Source organism: Trichosurus vulpecula, chromosome X (assembly GCF_011100635.1).
Source record: "Trichosurus vulpecula isolate mTriVul1 chromosome X, mTriVul1.pri, whole genome shotgun sequence".
NCBI classification, from domain to species: domain Eukaryota; kingdom Metazoa; phylum Chordata; class Mammalia; order Diprotodontia; family Phalangeridae; genus Trichosurus; species Trichosurus vulpecula.
Window position 1 is genome coordinate 44965675 of NC_050582.1, and position 24545 is coordinate 44990219.

General features: G+C 41.7%; 1 pseudogene; it reads left to right on the forward strand.

Annotated features, from left to right (window-relative positions):
- The first annotated feature begins 361 nt into the window (after window positions 1-361).
- On the forward strand, window positions 362-1178 carry LOC118832845 (annotated as a pseudogene).
- The last annotated feature ends 23367 nt before the right edge of the window (window positions 1179-24545 follow it).

Sequence of the window (24545 nt, forward strand, 5' to 3'; positions counted from 1 at the left end):
TGGCTGATGTCAATTTCCAAATACAGTGAAATACTCAAGCACAGTTAATACTAAGACTATAAGAAACATAATCTTTCTTTGAGAACTCAGAAGACACTTCAGGATATTGGAATGCCTCTAAGTCAGCCTTACCAATATCAATCCTTAGATGCAGACTAATGTTCACAGTGGGAAGATTGGCTAGGTCTGTACTGACCGTGTACAATAGCCTAGAGGTGGCTTTGAAAATGAAACCCTGTCTGCACTTCATTTGTCTCTTTCTCATTAAGAGGAGAAGGCTAAAAAGAAGCCTAGATGTTCCAGTTACCTGACCATTGGAGCCTAGATAAATGGAAATTAACTATAGCTGCTTTTTTAAAAAATGAGAAGTGATGCTCTTTTTCCAGACGGAATCATGGCGGGCGTAGAAGAAAAGAAGAAGCTACCATCCATTCCAGAATCCCTTCTGAAAAAGCAAAAGGCTTTTGTAATACTAAAGGCCAAATGCTTGAAGAAGAAGATGGCTATTAAAAAGCTCCGTAAAATACAGAGAAAAGATATCTATGAAAAAGCTAAAGCCTACCATAAGGAGTACAGACAGATGTACAGGAGTGAAATCCGGCTGGCTAGAATGGCACGCAAAGCTGGCAACTACTATGTACCTGCTGAACCCCAGTTAGCTTTTGTGATCAGAATCAGAGATATCAATGGTGTTAGCCCAAAGGTCCGAAAAGTATTGTAACTTCTTCTTCTTCGCCAAATCTTCAAAGGCAGTTTTGTTAAACTTAACAAGGCTTCTATTAACATGCTGAGGATTGTGGAACCATACATTGCATGGGGTTACCCAAACTTGAAGTCTGTGAATGACTTGATTTACAAACGTGGTTATGGCAAAATCAAGAAACAGAGGATTGCCCTGATGGATAATGCCCTTATTGCAAAATCTCTTGGTAAATATGGAATTATCTGCATGGAGGATTTGATCCATGAGATCTACGCTGTTGGCAAGCACTTCAAAGCTGCCAACAACTTTCTGTGGCCCTTCAAATTAACTTCTCCACGAGGCGGAATGAAGAAAAAGACTACACATTTTGTGGAAGGTGGAGATGCTGGTAACAGGGAAGACCAGATCAACAGGCTTATTAGAAGAATGAACTAAAGGTCTCTACCATGATTATTTTCCTAATGGTCTGTTAATAGAAATGCCTGTGACAAAAAAAAATGAGGAGTGATGGGCAGAACAATAAGTCATAAAGGAGAGTGTTAGGTATGGGCACAGCTAAATATATGCATCTCTTTACTTAAACAATTACAAAGCAATCATTTATCTTCTGGCCCCTGCTATAAATTCTTAGACATGACCATGTCTCATACATAAATATATATTTGCTTAATGTATCCCTAGTCCTCTATTCACCAGAACTGTTGGCATAGATAGTAATAATATAATTCTTTTCAAAGAAGTCCTCACGTGTACATCTAACTCTGTAACCTATGTCCCTGGATCCCAGACTTTGAGCTTATTTGGACTGACTTTGATCTTGGGGCAGCATCCCAAAATATTTGGCTCTCACTCAGAGTTGCCTCAGAATGTAGCTTAAACACGATTTAGATCTGGGTCTCCAAAAATGTAGGTAACAGGGTACCCAGATTCCATGCCAGGACTCAAAGTAACAATGCATACATATGTCAAGTGAAAATAACCTTTATTTCATCCCACAGAAAATGCAAAAAGAATTTAAAACAGTCATAGAGTCGATCCCATTCCCCCTCGCTGTCTAGTGAACCCCACCTGTCTTCAGGGCCTATGCAGTCCAGCCAACAATCTGGTGATCCTTCTTTGGCCCCAGAGACCTGTACCAGCATCCAGTTTTAAGATATTACCCTAAGGGCTTGGCCTCCTTCTGGAAGAAAAATGAACTTGGGGCCGCTGGGGAGGTGAACCCTTTCCCATACATTCTGCACTAACAATACAACTTGCTTGATCCTCTTCTCCCACCTCTGGCCCTCAAATCTCCTGGGAATTCTATGTCTGTCTCTAGAAGGCTGGTATCAGAAGCCTTGGTTTGGAGTGCTGGCTTGGCTTAAAAGTTACTGTTGTGACTCCAAGTCCTCAACCCACTGTATCATGGTGTTTCCCTCAAAAAGATGCTCCAGCAGTGGGTGAAGCCCTTTGGGGATCTGATTCAAACAAGAACTTAACTTTGTATATTGTTCTCAGAGTGATTTCATATCAACACTCCATCACAAACTCTGGGCAAGAGATGGAAGTCAGAGGATCTAGGTTCAAATCCCAGTTCTTGGATTTCCTATGCATGGGGCCTTGGGCAAGTCATTCTCTGAGCCTGTTTTTATATCTGTAAAATGAGGATAAGTCAAGAAGACTTGAAAAGCACTTTGCAAACTTTAAAGTCCATATATATATAATATATATGCATATATATTATATATAATATATATGTGAGATATTATTATTAACAATAATAACAATATTTCTGTTGGTAGTAAAATGTGTGTATACACACACACACACATATATATGTGTGTATGTATATATGTATACATACATACATACACGTATATGTATATATACATATATGTATGTATATATACCTAGCAACACTATTTGCAGTAGCAAAAAATCAGAAACAAACTCTGTGTCCTGCAATTGGGGAATAGGTGAACAAACTCTATTACTTCTTATATAACTAATTTATAAAACAAATACTTTTCCATTTTTTTAATAAATGGCAAATTACCTGTGTGATACAGTAGATGAAGCATTGGGCTTAGAATCAGGAAGACTCATCTTCCCGAGTCCAAATCTGGCCTCACTACTTACTAGCTATGTGACCCCGGGCAAGTCACCTAACCCTGTTTACCTCAGTTTCTTCATCTGTAAAATGAGCCAGAGAAGGAAATGGCAAACCACTGCAGACACTGCAGTATCTTTGCCCAGAAAACCCCAACGGGGTCATGAAGAGTCAGACAGGAGTGAAACAACTGAACAACAAGTTACAAAATTACAAATTACAAAAGCAAAAATAAATAAAAGAACTCTTATGAGAGTCCCATAGTCCACTCTCAATGCTCTGGCCAGAGGTCCCAATCCTTATCTATACTTGTCCCACAACCCTTGAGTTGTGAAGGAGGAAAGTGGCAGCAGTAAGACTGAAACAGACTCACAAATGATTTGCCTCAGCCACTGTGGGTTGTACAATGCTCCTAAGAGCTGGACAAATGTCGTGTCTTTTGACATTTTTCACTGTGAATTGACCAGGAAATGCTTGGTCCATCCAACTTGCACATAAAATGAATTTTGGAGAGAGTGCACCCCAAATTGGTGCTCAGCCTGAAATGTCAAGGACACACTGCCCCTCCTTTGGCCCAGCAGAAGAAAGGATTTCTGAGTTTGAAAAATGCTTCTTTCAGATACAAAAAGAACAGGAGGAATTAAATCATACATAATGGAACAAAAGGGTCTAGACAAACCAGACAGACTGCCTGGGCTGGAGTTCAGTCTGTGTGCTTTGGGAGTAGAGTTGTCCCAAACACTCCTCCTCATACTGCATTCATAGGGAGCCAATGAGGTTGCCGTATTAGAAATAACTCTGAAATCAGGAGATCAGGGTCAGAGGCCCAGCTCTAAGCCTCATGAGCCACCCATGGGTGGCCTTGGGAAAGGTTCCTCATCAGTAAAGTGGAGCTAATGATACTTGTACTATTTACCTTACTGCCCTGAGCGGCAGTGTGCAGTAGTGGGTAGGGAGTTGTCCTCAAAGCCAGGAAGACCTGGATTCAAGTCCCATTTCTGATGGATACTGGCTGTGTGACCCGGAGTAAGTTATCGAACCTGTCAATGCCCCCAGCCACCTCTCAAAGACTAAAATGCAGAGGTGCTGACCTGTGGGATGCTAGAGAGAATTTTCTCACCTGGCCTTTCCCTATACCAGTGAAATCACAAATCCAGCCCCAGTCCCTATTCCCCTACTTACCTCATAGGGCTGTTGTTAATTCTCCACTCCAATGAGATCTCAGATCCTTGGAGTATTTGTGTAGCTGATAATGAAAAGGAAATATAAATGGGTAAGAAAGCCTATTTAAGACTGGTCTGGGGATAAAATCCTCCCCTTCAAGTATGCGCCAGCATGTACCATACTAATGTATGTGCATAGCTTCCCCGACATAACCCAATATTTATTTATGGTCTCTAAAGTCCCTTCCAGCTCTAAGATTCGATGATCCTATGATTTAGGATTTCCACCCCACCTACTTCCAAAAGGATTGAAGGCAGCTTACAAGATTAAACATGATACAAACAAACCGAGGCCGAACAGAAGGGAGCCAAGGGAGGCATATGTTATACCAGAAACCTTAGCATCCCAATATAAAAATAGCTCGGTTCAGAAAAGTGAACAACTTTTAAAGTATTTCAAAGACAATGTCGCTGCTGCACTATGTGCTGGCCCAGCAGGGAAGGTGCTGACTGATAGAGGAACTTTCCTCACCTGGGAGTTCCTTATACCAAGGAAATCACAGTTCCAGTCCCAAGGGAGTATGGTGAAGGGGAAAATAAGAACTCAGTTAAGTCTCATAAACCATCTGGACCTCAGTTTCCTTATCTGCAAAATGAGGACTCGATGGCCTCAAAGGTCCTTTCGAGCCCTCAGTTGACAAACCTCTCCCATCTCCAGAATAGGATCTAGTCTTTTATCCTAGATTTCCTTAGTTTGTAGTATAGACATAAGACCCCAAGGAAATTCATTGATGTGAAGCTAGAGTCAAGAACATTAAAGAAATGCATCTCCCTTTTTTCTTCAAAATAAGGAGGACTATGAGAATAGAATATTGCATACCCTGTGAGACATGGTCAGTCAATCAACGATCTTGTTGGTGGACTTGACATAACTGTTCTCCTTTATTTCACAAGAAAGATCAGTGGTAGGTAGGTGGGTGGGGGACATGGGGATATCTGGAAATAAATGTGACGTTAAAGTACAAGGCATCCAAAAAACTTTGAAAAATAAACATTTTTAAAAACACAATGGATTTAAGGATGTCAGAAGACTTTGCTGTTCAATAATTTTCAGTCACATCCTACTCTTCATGGCCCCATTTGGAGTTCTCTTGGCAAAAGAAGTGGTTTGCCATTTCCTTCTCCAGGTCATTTTACAGACGAGGAAACTGAGGCAAATAGGGTTAAGCAAGTTGTCCAAGGTCACCCAGCTAATAAGTGTCTGAGGCTGGATTTGAACTCAGGTCTTCGTCACTCTAGGCCCAGTCCTCTATCCACTGCAGCACCACCTTGCTGCCTATCAGATAACTAACTGGGATTAAACAAAATCTCACAGTCTTCAGAACCTCCATCTTAAAAGTTGAAGAGTCTGCAAACTGTTAAGATCTACAATTACTGGATAGGAACGAGAAACAAAGTTAGCACCAAGCAACCCAATGGGCTTGTTTGAAAGATGCTCTTCTATTCTGTTTGCTGCCAAGTAAGGCACATTCTCTTCATGTCAGTGAAGATCTCTTTGGGATTGCTGAAGTTGACCATGGGCAAGAAAAGGTTAGGGGAAGCCCACACTGCATCAGTGGAAGACAATGTGCATGCCTCAACTTCTACAGGACTCAGGATGTTTTTGAACGTCAATAATGGCCTTCCCCTTCATACTTCACAGTATACTTGGTCCTGCCCCAATACACTGCACTTATCTCTATTAAAGGATATTGAAATGATATGGGTTTGTGTCTTCTGCCAACATTGAACTTGAGCTCCGTGAGAGAAGTAAACCACGTTTCTCCTCCATCTGACCTGAATCTACCTTACTATGCCTTCATCTAGCCCACAGCTCTCTAGCCTGTCCGTAAACATGGCAGAAGAATATTTATCAAACTCTTTCTGAAACTTAAATATCCTATGTCTTGAGGTGGCACAGTGACTGAGAGTGCTGGACTTTCAGTCAGGAAGACTTGAGTTCAAATGTGCCCTGGGGGAAGTCACTGAACCTCTTTCAGTTGCCTCATCTGTAAAATGGGGATAACGATGGCACCTGCTTCCCAGGGTTGTGGTAAGGATCAAATGAGATAATCCGTACAATCCTTCACAAACCTTAAAGCACTACATAAATGCTAGCTAGCAATATATGAAAGGCTATAGCTGCTGTGTCAAAAAAGAGAGAGACAAAGATGAATCTGGTCTGGCCTATTCTCAATGAAGCCATGCCGTCTCTTTATGATCTCCACCTCTCTTCTAAGTGGCACAAACCATCCTTTTACTGTTATATTCTAGAATTTTGCCAGGCATCTAAGCCAAGTTCACTGGCTTAGAGTTTACAGACCACGCTCTCTTCCCTTTTTTGGAAAATGAGGAAATTGGCTTCTTCTGTGATCTCTCAAAGATCAGGGCCAGTGGCTCCCCCTTCTTCTGGTTCCCTGGGTTACAGCTCATTCAGGCCAGTGACTTGAACTCCTGGAAGGCAGCTAGGTGCTTTTCTTACTTAGCAGTTTTGAGTCTATGAACCATTTTTGTTTTTTTCTTCCAAGTCCAAAAATCAGTCTCCTTGAGAGAGAAAACAGAAGCCTAATAACTCTGGAATAGTTCTGGCTCCTCTCTATCATTCATTACGCTCATCTCACCCCCTTTCAACAGAAATCCTGTTCCTTCTTCTTGACCCGATGTAGATTTCTTGAAAAGCCCCTGGTGTCCACTCATTCTGAGCTTTGACACTCCCAATGCTATTCTTAGAAGACTGTGCAATGCTTCTAAATCCATCCTCCATTACCTCTCCTTGATTCCATCATCTATAGTCAGACAAGGAGTTTGCTGTGCACCCCCGTCTATGTCTTTAGGCAGCTACCCCCTCTCTCTTCTTTAGATTTGTGTTATCTTCAAAGCCTGATTCTTGTGAGTTTCCCATTAATCTTGGGCCAACTGCCCCTAGAGATTTTTTTAAATAAGCAAGTTAAATCTATGGGAAAGGGGAGGGGAGATATTTGTCTTTATTGTTTTGTTCTCTCTCCCTGATAGAATTTTAAGCCCATAGATCCTACATAACATTCCTTGAACTCTGCTCCCCCAAACTCCAGGGGTACATCAAAGGGCATTTAGTTTGCTTTTCCTTCTCCATCACAGCTTTGCTAATGGGGTAATCGCTTGTCCCCAAGTTCCCATCATTTCTACTTCAGCAACAACTTCCTCCTTGTTGATCAGAGTTGGGTCCAGAATAGCTGTTTCACTTGTCATTTCCTCTACCTTTTGAAGAATGATATCATTAAAGCAAGTCAAGAATTTATCAACTGTTCTGCTTTTGACACACACAGAGAGAGAAAGAGGAAGTGCCAGCAAATGTCCAGATAATTAAAGTCCCCCATCTCTACTACATCATGACCCTGTGTCAGGTCTGTGATTTGTTTCCCTAACGCCTTGTCCAAATCCTCTTTTTCTCTAGGTGGTCTCTAGTATACTTCCATGAAAATATTGCTTCTAGTTTTTCATCCATTCATCTTCATCTAAATGCTCTCCACCTTGCTTCAACCTTTGGGCTCCACACATGAGTAACTCCTTAAAATCCAATGCCTTTTATCTTTCCTGTTCTTTTTGAATAATGTAATACCTTTCTGGGCCACTTCCTAGTCATGAATCCTATTACAGTGATACAGAGAAAGCAGTGCAGTACAGTGAGTTAAGTGCTGGCTTTGGAATCAGAGAACCTGGGTGTGAATCTTGGCTCTCCCACTTACTACCTGTGTGATGTTGGGCAAGTCACTTAATTTCTTTGGGCTTTGCTTTCCTTATATGTAACATGAGGGAGTTCCATTCTGGATCTTGAATCCCATAGGTCCAAGGGGGTCAGATTTGCCTCCTTGCATCAGGATCTCTAGGTCACTTTATCATTATTACTTTGCCTTTATTATTACTATTATCAGTAGTAGTAGTAGTAGTTGTAGTAGTAGTAGTAATAGTAGTAGTAGTAGTAGTAGTAGTAGTAGTAGTAGTAGTGTTCCAGTGTACAGACAACTAAGGCTGGCTTTCTTTTTGAAAATTACCTCCTAGGAGTTACTGGTCTTTATTATTGCTACCCTTATACTCTGTGGAATCTGACTTGGTGGTTGTACGTAGGCAGCTTCCCCTCTCCTCCTCCCCTCTTATGAAGTTTAAAGCCTTCTCAATCAAATTGTCAAGATTACAGGAAAATGTTATAAGCCCATACTAAGTGGACCCCATCCCTGGCCAAAAGGCCATAATTCCTATATTCTGAACGATGGTTTTGAAATCCATACCATGTTCTCAGACACTACCTTCTTAGACAGTTGTTCATTTCCCAAATCTGCTTTTCACTTCTAAAGCCCTCCTCCCACCCCTTCAACTGGCAGCAATGATGAAAATATTACCTCTGCCCCTAAGATCTTCAATTTTTTTCCCAGGACTTCATAATCCCTAGCCTTCCTAGGTTCCTTCTGGCAGTATCATTTGTCCCTACCTGAATCACTACTAGTAAATAGTGTTCTTCGGTCTTGAAAAGGCTCAGGGGACTCTTGGTTACATCTTGGATACATGCCCTGGGAAGACAGCAGACCTCTCCATTGTTTCTGTCAGATCGACAGATAGCTGCTTCTGAACCTCTCAGTACAGAGTCACCAATCACTACTACTTAAACTCTTCTTCCTTTGACAGTTCGCTTCTCCTGGTGGCCCTGGCGGATACAGAAGGAAAGAAGGAAGGAAGGAAGGAAGGAAGGAAGGAAGGAAGGAAGGAAGGAAGGAAGGAAGGAAGGAAGGAAGGAAGGAAGGAAAGAAGGAAGGAAGGAAGGAGGAAGAAGGAAGGAAGGAGGGAAGGATCATGATGGCCTGGGAGAGCACTGGAGAATGGAGAGAATGAAGAGAAAAGGAAGAAAGGAAAGTGAAAGGAGGGGAGGAAAGGAAAGGGAGAGGAGAGGAGAAAAAATAGAAGGAGAGAAAAGGAAGAAGGGAAAGAGGAAAGAGAGGGAGGAAAAGAGGGGAGGAGAAGAAAAGAAAAATGGAGGGAGAGAGGAAAGGAGGAAAACAGGGAGGGAAAGGAAAAGAAAGGAGAGGAGAGGAGAGGAGAGGAGAGGAGAGGAGAGGAGAGGAGAGGAGAGGAGAGGAGAGGAGAGGAGAGGAGAGGAGAGGAGAGGAGAGGAGAGGAGAGGAGAGGAGAGGGGAGGAGAGGAGAGGGGAGGGGAGGAGAGGGGAGGGGAGGAGAGGCGAGGCGAGGGGAGGCAAGGGGAGGCGAGGGGAGGGGAGGGGAGGGGAGAGAAGAACTAAACCAAACTGCACTGATGAAAACCTGAAGTCAAAATCTCAAAATCCTACGTTCTGCTTTATGGTCAATACCAATCCAACAATATATTCTCTCAGGATGTTATGCTCTAGTCCAATCTTGGGGCATTAAAGGAGAATCTGGTATCCATCATCAGAAGTAATCCATGTTGACAGAGTCAAAAGCAAACCCATCGCTAAGAAAACATGGGCAAAACTGAAGTCAGTAAATAGCTCCCAAGTTCTGCTGCAAGCAATTTGTCCCGAAGCTTATATGGATCCCAAAGTTTAGAAGCCGGGGTTATTCTAGGACTGAAGGCTCAGAACATGACTGGATGTTTGATGAATTGTTAGAAGCAACAGAATTTAGCATGCCCTTGAGGCCAGAGAATTGGACTCGGCTTAAGAGTACAACAGAATACTGTTGCCAGAATTTATTTCACAAAGCGAAGTTCAAGAATTCTGTATGAGGACAGAGTTGGCTCTCATTCTTCATTCCCTCAACATTTACTGAGCACCTGCTGTATGTAATGCTCTGTCCGGGGTCCCATGGGGATGATACCAAGACAAATAAAACATATCCCTGCCCTCAGGGAAATAACAGTCTAGTTAACTATTTGTGTAGATGAAACATTTATGCAAATAGCTAGAATACTTTTAGATTCAGAGATGCCCAATTTGAAAGATTGGGGGGGCAGCTACAAAAGGGCATGGCAGTTGCCAGTAACTGGCAATTCTCCAGGCTACAAGAATATCTCTTGATGCTGGTGATTGTTCTGTTTGGTGTGGTGGTATAAGCACCATCCCCTGGGTGTGGAGTAAGGAGTGTGTGAAGAACTGAGCTCGGAAAGAGCATTTGGCTTGGGTTTGGATTGACTGAGACGCAGGTGTTAAAGTGAATATTAACAGTGTTTTAGTGCATATGAGTGAGGGTGCTTCTGTAGAGAACTTTGCCAATGATCCACAGAAGAAAAAGAAGAGTGTCCACGGGAGAACTCTAGGCTCAATCCAGTAATTTGCGAGAGAGCATGGATTTGCGGCAGAACAGTGGGAGCCTGAACTCCTCCAAGATAGAGACTGAAACACCTTGCCGGTGCTTTGAGATCAGAGATTGTGTGCAGCTCTGGGCCCATAAGAATGTGGGAAGCAGGGAGGAGAGATTTTATACCTGAATGGCATAGTTCTAACTACACCTTTCCCTCATCCCCAAGGCTACTTAGGAAACAAGAGTGCCTTGGCGGCGTGGGCATAAAGGATAGCAGGGAGGGGGAACCAGGTGCAAGCCTATTAAGAGACTGGAGAGAGTTTAGATCAATGGGATCCTCACTCTCCATAACAAATACTAGGTAGAATGAGGTATAAACACTGTTAGAAATAGAGATTTCTCGTTTTTCATTTAAAAAATTCTATGTTATAAGAGATGGCTCTCTGGGGTGGGGTAGAAGGATATAGAGAGAAATCTAATATCTGTAAAGCAAAAGATTTCAATAAAAAATCTATTAAAAATAAATAAAATAAGGTGATACATTGGGGGAACTGGAAGCTCATACTGAGGAGGAGGTGTTTGAACCAGGCCTTGAAGAGTATTTCAAGATCTCAGATCCATACTCTATTTTTAAAAAATGAAGAAATTCAAATCAGGAAATCTTAATTTTTTGTGTGTGCCCTGTGTCCTTCTGGCAGTCTGGTGAAACTGGTGGGCCCTTTCTCCAAAAAAATCTTTTTAAAAGCATAAAATAAAATACACAGGATTACAAAATAAACCAATTATATTGAAATATTGGTTATCAAAATATGTTTTTAAAAACCAATTCATGGACCCTCTGAAGTCCCTGGTCCATGGACCCATGCTATGGATCCTAGGTTATGAACCCTTGGACTAGATGAACCTTAAAGTTCACTCTAGCTTGAAATCCTGCATTCCCAGACCCCATTTCAATTGGCAGAGATGTTGTAGGAGGGCATTCCAAATATAGGGGTCGACCTGGGGAAAGATAAAGAGAACATCAAGTTCTAGGAGTCTTTGGGGAATGGGAGAGTATGTCCACTTTGGCCAGGGGGGGCCAAAGCGAAGAGGGCCCTGGGAAGGTAGATTGGCCTGCTACATTATGAGGCTGACCATAGGCCATCTCTAAGGCTGAGCCCCGAGTAGTGAACTTTTTGACAAACACCATCAACCACAGAGCCAAGAGTCTAGTGTCACTCTTCTTCTGACTCCCTCTCCCCTTTCCCTTCTATCTCTTGGTTTGTACTTGGACTATTTCTCTTTGCCCTGGTTACTTTCAGTATGGAAATAAATCTTTTGTTCTTAGAGAAAAAAAGAATGGTTCTGGCCACTGCCATGGAGGAATATTGGCCCCACCACAATGAGATTGGCTTCTATGGGGGCAGCTAGGTGGCGCAGTGAGTAGAGCCCGGGCCCTGGAGTCAGGAGGACTTGAGTTCAAATGTGACCTCAGAGACTTGACACACTTACTAGCTGTGTGACCTTGGGCAAGTCATTTAACCCCAATTGCCCTGCCTTCCCCCCTGCAAAAAAAAAAAGAGAGATTGGCTTCTATGCTGATGCACACAATATTGTGAAAGAGTGTATAGATGCTTTATCAGGCAGTGTGGATTATAATCAGAATAATGTAAACTCATGGACTGCAGCTATAGTGGAACAATCCTAAATACATTTGGTAAAGTTCGGAAAGATGTATAAATATACAGTTACTTGTGCAGAAGAGTAGATCTGGTTCACACACAGCCAGCTCATGTTTTAGGGATACCACATCTGATGGAACCTGTACCATAAGATGGGAGAATCAAACTAGGAAGTGTATCATCAATGTTTGTGCCATCGCTATTATACTGTAACTGAATGGAAATATTATACCAGCGGCTTTAACATAAGGAGTTATCAAAATGTTCTTGAATAAAAGAATTCATAGTGTTATCTTATCACTGCACTAGAAGTGAAAGTGGGCGATTGGCTCCAGAATAGTAAAAACTGAACATTGTAACTAACTAATCTTAGTGCTCAAAGCATACTTTAATTAAACATTTGCATAGTTGGGAAAATATCAAACCCTGAAAAACGAGACAAACAAGACATTAAAATGTCTAAACGCTGTATATTTATATTTGCACCAGCCTTCCACTAATACTATGTATCCAGGGAGATGGAGGAATTAAGTTTGGGATAATAAAGTTCTCGTGGGTTGGAAAAATAGAATTCTACCTGCATCAGTCCGTAGAAATTAACCAAGTTCTTATTCTACAGTTATCAATGCCTCATTTTGTTACACATGGAAGATACTATGAGTATTGCATGTTTTTCTTTTATCAAGTACTCATATAGTAACTAGAATTAACTTTTTTAAGTAATTATTTAATGATTTGTTGCCTTTTATTTCAAAATTCCAAGTTAATGATTGAACAATATTGGTGGATTGAGTTCTATAGAATAATAATAAATATACTAGTGCAACAATAACTCTCTTTCAAATCATTCATTTTATGTTCAACAAATATTTGTTGATCACCCCCTACATACAGCATCCTGTTTAGCTGCCACATTGCTGGTGCCTTCCTCCCAGTTTGGAAAGTGTAGCATTTATAATTTGGGTTGTGGGCATGGGAATAAAAGCATCTGGTCTGCAATTTAGAGTATATAAGACAGTGGTACCTAATTAATTTTAAGACTAAAGTAAAAGGAACAGAAGCCAGACAGAAGTCAACTAAATCAAGTTCTTACTATAAGTAGATGTTATTTGCCATTGTAGACATGACTTAGAGAAATATTTAAAGAAATATACACATTTAATTTTGTTCTTAGGTTCATAACTAGTTAAGTTGTATTTATTGTTTTGATTATTAATTGGCATTTATAAATCACCTATATGACGTTTAAAATATAGAGAGTATAGAGTGTACGTTCATTAGCAGGTTATGTAATAACTTAGGGCTTGTGAAATGTAGAAAAATATATTAAGAAGTAAAGACTTTAAATTAGTATACACACAGCTGGGCTACCAAATGTAAAATCAATCTGCTAAGCAAGAAAATAGTTATAAATGCAAATAGTCTTTTAAGGTTGATTAAATCTATAGAGGGAAACTAATACATTGAATTTTTGAAGAAAGGCTGAGTGATAATATAGTAAATATTAATGAGGCATAAGGTGGTGATATTTGCATGTTTGTATTTTAGCTATATAACAAGGACAGTTTAAGAACTTACGATGAATATTAGAAAAAGATAAGTTCATTTTAGATGCAGTAGTGTACCTCTTTTGGCACATCAAAAGTTATCTCTATTACTTTTACTATTAATTTTAACTATTTAACTACTTTAACTATTCCTTTGATGGTATTTTTCTTGCACATGAAGATTGTACTGGAGCGATCAAAGTACCAGTGTAATTGAGGGATGTTACTGAATCTCAGTTTCTTAAAAATAATCACAGAAAAATATGTCTTGTGAAATCATGGTTTAAGGAATCTGCTTGATACTGTTTCTGTAGCTAAAAGATAATAAAAGCTTGTCTGCCTTACCTGTAGAAAAAAAGAATGGGGTCAGGTGCCATATCTTTTGTCTCCATTTATTTATGTATAAAATTTTAGGGCAGTTGTGAGAAGGATTTATAAAGGACTGTAGACAATGAGAAATGCTACAAAGGTGACAACCCCTTTACTAAAAGGTATAAAATAGTCCATTTGAAACTGGCATCCATCTTTCCTCCTTGTACCTTATGGTCTACTTAACAGAAATGGTGCCTTTTTTCACTCTTCCCATCATATTTTTGGGAGGGAGGCAATTGGGGTTAAGTGACTTGCTCAGGGTCACACAACTAGTAAGTGTCTGAGGCTGGGACAGTGCTCTACCCACTGTACCACCTACTGCCCCTTCTACTGTCTTTTATGAAAAGGGCCCTACACTAGGAATCAGGACCCCTGCATTTAGTTCTTCCCTCTACCACAAACTTGTCTTGTCATATGACCATGGCCAAATCCTTTCCTCTCTCTGGGCCTGGCATTTCCTCCTCTGTAAAATAAGGGTTGGACTAGATGGTCTCTAAGATCTTTTCCTACACCAGCATTCTATGTCCCATGATTCTATGAAGAGATCCATTGAGGATTTTAAAAAATCTTTCAATTGAAACATGGCCGCAACATATTGTCAAGGATAGCTTGTTCACAAGTAGCATTAAAAGGACAGGTCAGTCCAGAAAAGGAAATGGGCCAGTCAGTACAAAAGATGGTTGGTCCAAGTGCCCCACTGGTATCTAGGAAATGGTCAAAGAATCTGAGCATTGCTTTGGGTCCGTCCTCGTTGTTGTGGTGGTGGTGTTTGTCCTTCATCCTCAAAGAGGACCCTGACATCAGGAACGTGATGCCATGATTTGCAAATGAATTGGATTTAAGTGAGGGAGGTTTGTGCAAAGTCACCAGCCTCACTTTCTCCTCCAGAGCCATCTGGGTCCAGTGGCCAGATATAGATTAGGACAAGTGGAGACAGCCCCCCATCCTCCATGGGGGACTTATGGAAAGAGAAGAGCCGCACAGGCAGGAGGCCACACCCATTGATAGAGTACTCATGCCAATGAGATGGCAGAGCCACATTGTTGTTGTTAGTCCTTCATTTTCAAAGAGGACCAATGATATCATGGAATGACTTGCACATGAATTGGATTTAAGTGAGGCAGAATTTCACAAAGTCCAACCTCACTCTCTCTTCCATATGAAAATGGAAGAATAACCACATAGAAAAGGAGTTCTAGTCACTGTAAGACTAGAACTCTTGGCCTCAAGGCAGTCTTGATAGTGGCACTGATCACCGTGCAAATTTCAAAAGCCCAACATTGGGAGAATGCCATCCAGATGGTGAAAAGAGAAGACCTCCTATATATAACTTTAGTTCCCAAAATCCAAATTCTAGAGCATCTGGCCTGGCCTGGTCTGGGTATTTTCCTAGAGTATTAGCAAGTGTCAGGAACTAGCACCCATAGCAGCATGGGTAAGGAAGGAGTTATCGACATAAGTTTCTTGGCCTTGGTCCTGGGCAAAATATAACCCTGTGTCCCATCACTGCCCTGAAAGATTAATGTGATAGCTGCCTCTCCAAGGTGATAATATAAAGGCTACTGGTGGTAGCCTGAGAGGCAAAAAGAAAAGTCTATTTGGGGACCTCAGCAGTTACGGCAATTAAATACAACAGCCCAGCTAAGTCCAAGATGGACAGTCCTGCTAGAGTAACATAGTTGGCCAAAGCATCTTGTGACCATGCCAAGACCATAGTATGAACTTAAAATTTCAACATGGATACTAATCAGGTATAATCAGCCATGTGCAGCTACCAGCCAAGCTATTTCTCATGAAATCCTCCTCTAGGTCTCAGCCAAAATGTGCTAACTAGCAACAGCAACAGAAAATGAGCTTTCACAGTCTCAGTAGAGCACAGGAGTTCACAAGTACAAAACTGATCTGAGAAGTATCCATTTTAGTCCTCAAGAATAGACCATATTGATCCAAATATGGATTGGATGGTTTTTTCAAAATCTACCTTGTATGAAACCCATGCGCAACCCATAATTGTGCTCTTAGCGCTGTAGGCAGGGAAGAGAGGAAAAAATAATGAAGAGAGTAAAGATAGTTCATAGTTCATAGGGCTCCACTCTTGGAGCGGGCCTTGGAGATCACCTAGTCCGGAGATTTTTAACTTTTTCTGTGTCTTAGACCCCTTGGGCAATCTAGGAAAGCCTCAGGACCCCTTTTCAGAATCATATTTTCAAATGAATAAAATAAAATACATAGAATTATAATGGTAACCAATTCTATTGAAATATAGTGATCCAAACATTAAGACAAAACCAAGTTCACAGTCCCCAGGTAAAGAACCCCTGATCTAGTAACCCCTTCATTTTACAGAGAAGGAAACTGAGGGCCAAAGATGTCAAGAGACTATATTGTGATGTAGCAAGAAGAGTATTGGATTTGGAAGAGGACCTGAAGTCAAACTCCAGGTCTACTGCTAACTATCTGTGTGATCTTAGCAAGTCATGTCTTTCCTCTGGGCTGGGGTTTCTTTATCTGGAAAAACAAAGGAGGATAAGACTAGATGATCTCTAAGGTTCTTTCTAGCTTGAAATCCTAGGACCATAAGTGACTTATCCAGAATCACACAGTAAGTAAGCATCAGAGCCAAGATTTGAACTTGGCTCTTCTAACTCTGAAGCTGCTTTTTTTCCCATTTTAATACACTGCCTCTCATGGTGAGAATAAAATAAAATATTATTATTTAAAGTGGAATAAGGGTTTTTAAAAAACATTTCCACAATCAGTTTTTTATGTTGTAATTATTTTTCAGTTCATATATATGTACGCACAAACATATATATTTGTATTTATATATTTATATGGATCCTTTCAATGAGATCTCATTAGCAAGGTCTGACCAATATTCATACTAGGAAGGTAAATACAACATGACCTAAAGCTGACAACCTCTGTGTGCCTGACCACTTGTCCAAGGCTGACCACTCACTAGCAAGATAGCAAACAACCCAAGGGCCATCAGGTGCAAGGAATACCAGAATCTCATCTTCTTCCTTGGCCCCTCCCCAGTACATATAGGTAAAGAGCGATGAGATTAGCAGATTCTTTCATTGATCAAAAAAGAAGGTATGGGAAAGAAGGGAAAAATATGAGAAATTGAGAACAACCTGGGAGGATCTGTATGAGCTGACACTGAATGAAGTGAACAGAACCAGGAAAATGATTTATTCAGTGACCACAATGGAAATAGCTCTGAACAACTTCCAAACCTTGATCGATGCTGTGACCACTCAGGATTTTAGAGGACTGGAAGTGAAGTATGCCTCCTACCTCTCTGTGGTGGTAGACTACAGGTGCAGAAGGAGACATACACTTCCAGATGTGACCGTGTCAATTTATTTTACTTAACTGTACTTACCTGTTACAAGGAACAGTTCTATTAAGAGGAGGAATTCATTGGAAAATGAGAGTGATGAAAGAAAGAATGGAAGGAAGGAAGGAAGGAAGGAAGAAAGGAGGGAGGGAAGAAGGAAGAGAGGGAGGGAGGAAGGGAGAGGAGGGAGGTAGGAAGGAAGGAAGGAAGAAAGGAGGGAGGGAAGAAGGAAGAGAGGGAGGGAGGAAGGGAGAGAGGGAGAAGCATCAACAAAACTTTTATTTTAAAGAAAGAAGCCTGGAACTAGGAAAGAAGTGTGATGTGGTAGCCAAAAACCTGCTATAATCTTGGCCTACATTAAAGATAGGCATAACTTCCAAGACTAGATAGATGATTGTCCTGCTTGGTCAGGCTTCACATGGAGTACTGTGTCCAGGTCTGGGTACCATAGTCTAGGAAAGGCACTGATCAGCTATAGAGAGCCCAGAAGAGGACAACCATGATGATAAAGAGTCTTTAATCAATTCCATACGAGTATCTGTTGAAGGAACTGGGAATGCTTAGCCTGGAGTACAGGAGACTTGGGAGGGATATGATAACTGTCTTAAGTACTTGTCAGAAAGAAGAGGAGATTCAATCTGTTCTCTTTGGCCCCAGAGAACGGAACCAGAAACAATGGGCATATGCTGCAAAGAGGCAAATTTAGGCTTGACATCAGGAAAAATCTTTGTAGCAATGAGAGCTACCCCAGAGTGGATAGCCTGGAGAGATGCTGGGCTCCCCCTCCTTGGAGGTCTCCAAGAAGAGCCTAGTTGACAAATTATCCAGTCTATTGTAGTGGGGCTTCCTTTTGGGGAGGGGTTGGATAGCTGCTGAGGTCCCTTCTAACTCCAAGGTTCTAGGATTCTGAAAACTACTACTTGCACAGAGTCCGTGATTAATAAATGCTCGTTGAATACAAAATACTAAATTGAACCATGCAAAGAAATAAAAATGAGAAAGATCAGATAAGTGAAGTGATTTGCAGTGACCTAATTGGAAGAGGCCATTGGAGTATGTATGGCACACTATATCATGAATCTCCAGACCTGAGCTCATTCCAGCCCTAAGTTTGCCCATGACTAGCAGCAGGACCTTCAGATTGCCTCGCTTTTGTATCTGTGTCCCTGGAATCCAGTTTTTGGCACATAGTAAGAGCTTAATAACTGCTTTTCATTAATTCATGCAAACATTCATTTATTCTATCTGGCTGTATCCAGATAAGCTCGTTGTCATTAGAGAAATAATCAAGTCAGATATCCTGACCTGAATACAGGTATTCATTCACTCAACAAATATTTATTAATCATCTACTATTTGCATAGCAGCAGGGCATGAACACTGGGTGAAAATTTAGGAGATGTGGGTCTCCGGCTTTGCCTCTACCTACCCATCTGACACTGAATAAGTCCATTCCTCTTCTCTGGGCCTCACCTGCCTCTTCCAGGAAATAAGAGGGCTGTACTGACGAGGTGATTCTAGCCTTCCTACTGAAATCTCTTCCTAATACCTTATGCTTTCATCTTTGCTTATATAGCTTTCCTCCAAATACTCTCTACAGATTTGTTCTTTACAGAAATGTTCATGATGTCTAATGAGTAGATGTGATAGTAAACTAACATGAGATTTTAGCCTGACCCCTGGTAATCCCTGGGTAAAACTACATACTCAATTCCACGTTGACAGAGCCTTCTAATCTCATCCACCAACTTCTTCAAGTGCTCTTTCCATTAGATCAGAGAAGGTATTATTGTGTGATAGAAAGAGCACTGTATTTGAACCCAATGGCCTGGGTTTGAATCCTGACTCAGCCACCTACTAGGCGAAGGTGTGTGGCCTAGGCATGTCACTCTCCCTCTCTGAGACTCCTCTGTAAAGTGAGAGTATTGGGCTAGACCAGTGCCAAACCCTGTGTTCCAAAGGGTATAGAGTCCCACAAGAACAACCCAATTTCTTGAAATCGCACACATCAGGAGATGAGAAAGTATGCAATGCCCTTAGAGTCTATGTTTTTCCCCCAGAGCTACAATGCCTTGGGATCCAGTGAGTTTGCATAACTGGCACATTTACCTGTACCGCCCACTTCAGCTTGTCTATTGGGCCATTTCCCAGTTCACTTAAGTGGAACCAGCTAAATTAGTTTCTGGAAGAAGTATTTATGAGAGCACTGTAGCCTGTCACAGGAAGAACACAGACTTTGGCTTACTATGCCCAAAGACGAGAAATCACACTGACCAACACCCAGCAAAGACTGATACTGAAGAACTGTGTGCAACAGAGCAGAAAGCTATGACTTTCCACTGCTGCTGAAGCTCCTTTCTCGCCAGAGAATTAAGGGACGGGGCATCTTATCTCAGTGAGCTAGGTCTTCTGGGACCTTGAAAGACTAGTTATGGCCTTTAGAGAAAGCAGGAGCATCAACTTTTCCATAATAGCTTTGATGACTTCAATCTTTAGTAGTATGGATTTCCATGACGGTCAAATGTATTCGTGCTTTGCGTGAGAAAAGGAATGCAGACCATTCAAGGGTGAGAAATGAAGCCTGGCTGGGGTCTATAAGCTTTGGTTTCTTCATCAATCCCAATACAGCTTGCAGTTCCTGTACAGTTTATAGGATCGTAGATATAAAACAGAAAGGGGCCTTAGAGGCTAACAAATCCAACCCTCCTCATTTTGCAGATGAGGAAACTAAGGCACAGAGTGGTCAAGTGATTTGCCAAGGGCCATATAGTTAGTCAGGGTCTGAAGTGGGATTTAAACCAAGGTCTTACTAATTCTAAATCCAGTGCCCTATCCACTATTCCACACTGCATCTTATGGTTATTAGATGGTCTTTGGGAGTTGCCCTGGTAGACAGACTCATTCCTGGTAGCTAACCAGGTGATGAGCTCTTTCACATTTAATTGGACTTGTCCTAGGATAACAGAAGCACAGCCCATGCCCAGGCTGTATTCAAGGTCTGTCAAAAATGGCAAAGAGATCTTGGGCTCTAGTAGCCTAGTCTTGCAGAGCCCAGAGTCACCTGCATGCCATGGTACAGCATCAAAAATAGAATGTAAGCTCCCTGAAGGCAAGTACTATTCCACTTTTGGCCCCAATACCTCATACCAGTGCCTGGCACATAATAGGTGCTTCATAAATGCTTGTTGATTGGCTGACCTTAGTGGAGGAACTCTTATTGTTCCCTTAAAATTTCTAGGAGTCTGAAGTGCATCATATAAGTGACTCACAGATTTTACATATCACTATGAACATTCCTGGCATTGTCTGTTAGTTGATGGGGAAACTGGTTCTGAGAGGCTGCCCCACCTAGAATCATGACGAGTCCAGCTCTATCTGGAACCTCTTTGCTGAATTGTCTGTTTCCCTGAGGTTTATGCAGTGTTGTGCTAATAAATGTTTTAACAACTGGCTCTCTGAAAACACACAGCACACTTTGGAGTTCAACTGGCATTATTCATATTTTCTCCATCACTTTCTTAAGTCTAGTCAAGCAACAAAACAACAAATCAAGCCCTGATTTGTAGTGTTTGACAATTTCTGAGGTTTGGATGCTCACATTGGACACTGAACCTCTCGGTTAGAGGTGGTTCCAGCACACCCCTCGGCTTATGCCATGGATAGAGAGGAGACATGTCCAAAAAGGCCCAGCATAATGTAACAAAAGAACAGTGGGCCAGCTTTCAGGCCCTTGCTCTGGTATATCTTAGCTGTGTGATCACAGGCAATCACGTTGCTAAATCACATGATATTTTGTAATCCACATTCTGATCAACTCTTCTGCATCTTTTGACACAGTTGCCAACACCCTCCTTCTGGATTTTGTCCCTTCCTGATGTCTCTCCTGTTTCCCCTCCTGTTTTTCTCCTTCATTGAATCATCATCCATCTCCTATCTTGTGAATGTAGGTGGCCCCCAAAGGCCCTTCTCTTCTCTCCATGTACTGTCTCATTTAGTGATCTCATCAGTTTCCATGGAGTCAGTTATCATCTCCATGCAGATGACCCCCAGATCTCTATATCCAGCTCCAGTGTCTCTATTGAACTCTAGGCCCACCTCAGCCACTGCTTGCTAGACATCTCCATTTGGCTATTCCATGGGCATCTCAAACTCAACATGTCCAAAATAAAATTCATTCAGCAGAGATGTATTATGAGAAGCTGCTCTGGTGGAACTGGCAGAGTGTAGTGTATGTGTAACAAGGAGAACAGATTACCAGGCTGTGTGATTGGGGGCACTTGCTCTAATAAAGCCTATGGCATTTCCCCAGGTCTCAATCTTCTGGACTTTGCTGAAGATTTTGACATATTGACAACACTGGGTCCTCCCATCAGTTTCCATGATTTTACTCTGATTTCTCCACCTACTTGTCACTGAATCATCACCCATTCTCATACTGTCTAAGTGTAGGCGGCTCCTAAAGGTCTTTATCTTCTCTCTCTAAACATCTTGTCTCTTGGTGATCTCATCGACTCCCATGATTTCAATTATCATGTCCCTGAAGATGACTGCTAGATCTCTATATCCAACCTTGGTATCGCACCTGAACTCCATTCCCACCTGGGCTTACTGGCCATCTCTGCCTGGAATGTCCCATGGGTATCTCAAACTCAGTATGTCCCAAATGGAAGTCATTATTTTCTCCCCTCTCCCATGATCTGCCCCTCCTCCAAACTCCACTGAATTCTGTTGAGGATAGCACCATTCTTACGATCACCCACATTTGAAACTTCCATCACCCCCAACTCATCCCTCATAGACAATCAGTTGCTAAGTCTTATTGATTCTACCTCTACAACATTCTACCATTTATTCTCTTCTTTCCACCCACACTTAAGTCAGTCACTAGTCTAGTTTAAGTTCTCATCACTTCTCACCTGGACTACTGTAATAAGCCTTCTAATTAGTCATTCTGCTTCTAGACCTCCCCCACTCCATCCCATCCTCTACAAAGCTGCCAAAATAATCTTCCTGAGGCACAGGTTTGACTTTCCCCTGCTCAACATTCTCAGTTGTTTCCCATTGACTTTAGGATAAAATACAAACTCCTCAGCTTGCCACTTAAAACCCTCCACCATCTGGAGCCCAGTTACCTTTCCAGACTTATTTATGATCACTCTCCTTCACCCATTCTACCTTCTGGATAAACTGATCTAACTGTTCCTCAAGCATAGCATCCCATCTCCCACATCTATGCCTTTAAATAGGTTGCACCCCACGCCTAGAATGCACTCTCTCCTCATCTCCACTTTTTAGAACTTCAGCTTCCTTCAAGACAGCTCAGGCTCCACCTCCTACATGAAGCCTTCAGGCTCTCTCCTCCTTCTCCTAAGATCTCTGTCAGTTCTAGTGTTCTGCGAAAGAGTTGGAAGAACTGAAATTAACGAAACAGAGATTAACATAGCTTATTCATTGGGTGGCAGAAATAAGAGAAAACACGATTCTTGTAGTTTTCATTTTATGCAAGTTAGAAAGCAATTTGATTTAGAAAATTATAGGGTGTATAGTTGTTTCTTAGCTGTGTTTGCGAACCATTGAAAATAGAGTTTGAAAAACTCAAAAGACATTCAAAAGAGGATTGATTAGGGGTGGGTTGTGGAGTGGATTCATGCTACAAGGAAAGATTCTGCTAGGTAACCTCAAAGGTCCTTCCAACTCAGAGCTCCTAGGATTTGGATTTCATGTCACCAGCCCCTTCTGGAATTTCTATAGCCTGCGTTTGTGTGCATCAAATGATTCTTTTCAATGCCAATGAATAGGAAACAAATGCTGGCATCATTGTCCTCATTTTCATACCCCTTGCCAGCAGCCATGGCATTCAACTTTGCTCCTGTATCTACAACATACATGAACAAGCTAAAAGTCTATGACATCTGTTTATCCTCTAAGCAATCAGTCCTGAGAGTAGAGAAGCTATCAATGACAGCATATGGGAACATGGGAGCTTTATTCTCTTTGTAGAAGATAGCTCCAGGGGCAGCTAGGTGGCTCAGTGAGTAGAGCACCAGCCCTGGAGTCAGGAGGATCTGAGTTCAAAACCGACCTCAGACACCTGACACATGTACTAGCTGTGTGACCTTGGGTAAGTCACTTAACCCCAATTGCCCTGCCAAAAAGCAAAAAAAAAAAAAAGAAGAGAGCTCCAACCTTGGAACTGCCAGCTAGTTGTCTCCTTAGCAGCTTCAGGAACCAGTATGGCAGCTGGGCCCTTAAAGTTAGCACCTATAATACTTTGACATCTTAATGTTGGTAGAAAGATTTTCATTTCAACAGATACTTATTAATATGATGATCAATCCTGACCCCAAAGGAGAGATGAAGTAATGTAGTTCCCTTCTTTTGTTGGGAAGGTGGTGGACTATGGGTATGGAATGTTACGTATGCTGTCAGGTGTAGTCAATGTGTCAGTTGGCTTTGCTTAATTGTTTACTTTTTCTTTATTACAAGGGAAGACTTACTAGGTAAGGAGGAATATAACCAGAAAGGAATGTGATATGAAAACAAAAAGCATTACTAAAGCTTAAAAAAACTTCAGAAACTGTGTTAAGATTTGGGCAGGTGAAGGTGAAAAAACACCAACAATCCCTGTCCACACGGAGTTTATAGCTTCATGGCATGGGGCCAACCCCACTCAGGAGCAGTGTTATAAGAAATTAAGTTTGAGGAAGGAGAAGTCACATTTACCTACATAATAGGTAGGTCAGGGAAGGGGTCCCTGAAGAAAGTCACATCTGAGTCAAGCCTCGAAGGAAAAGGGAAGAACTTTAACAGAGATTGAGGATGGGAAAGTTGATTCCATACATGGAGGTCAGCATGAGCAATGATATAGAGATGGAAGAGGCAGGCTGAGAAGGGGGATGGAGAGTAGGCCAGTTTAGCTGGAACATAGACTACATGGAGGAAAGTACAGATAGGTTGGAGCTGGATTTCCAAGGCCAGGAATTTAAAGTTTGGCAAACAATGGTTAGCCACAGTGGGGGTTTGAAGAGGGAAATGATGGGATCATGGGGGTGCTTTAGGAAAATTACACAGGCAACAGAGGGGGAGAGAGATTGAAGAGAGGAGAGGAAGACAACTGGTGAGAAGGTTTTTATAAAAGCCTAAGCAAGAAGAGATGAAGGCTTCAGTGGGAGTACTGAGGAACTATTAGGGCTCTCTCAGTCCTCAGATATTCTTAGAGCATGTTTTCTTATGTCTTCTTTGATCTCTTCATTCCCCAACTTGTACTATAAGTTGCTCACATATTAAATCAACCCAGTAAGCTCCTTGAGGGCAGGGATTCTTTCATTTTTGTCTTTGTATCTCTGTGCCTAGCACTATGCCTGGCACACAGTAGGCAC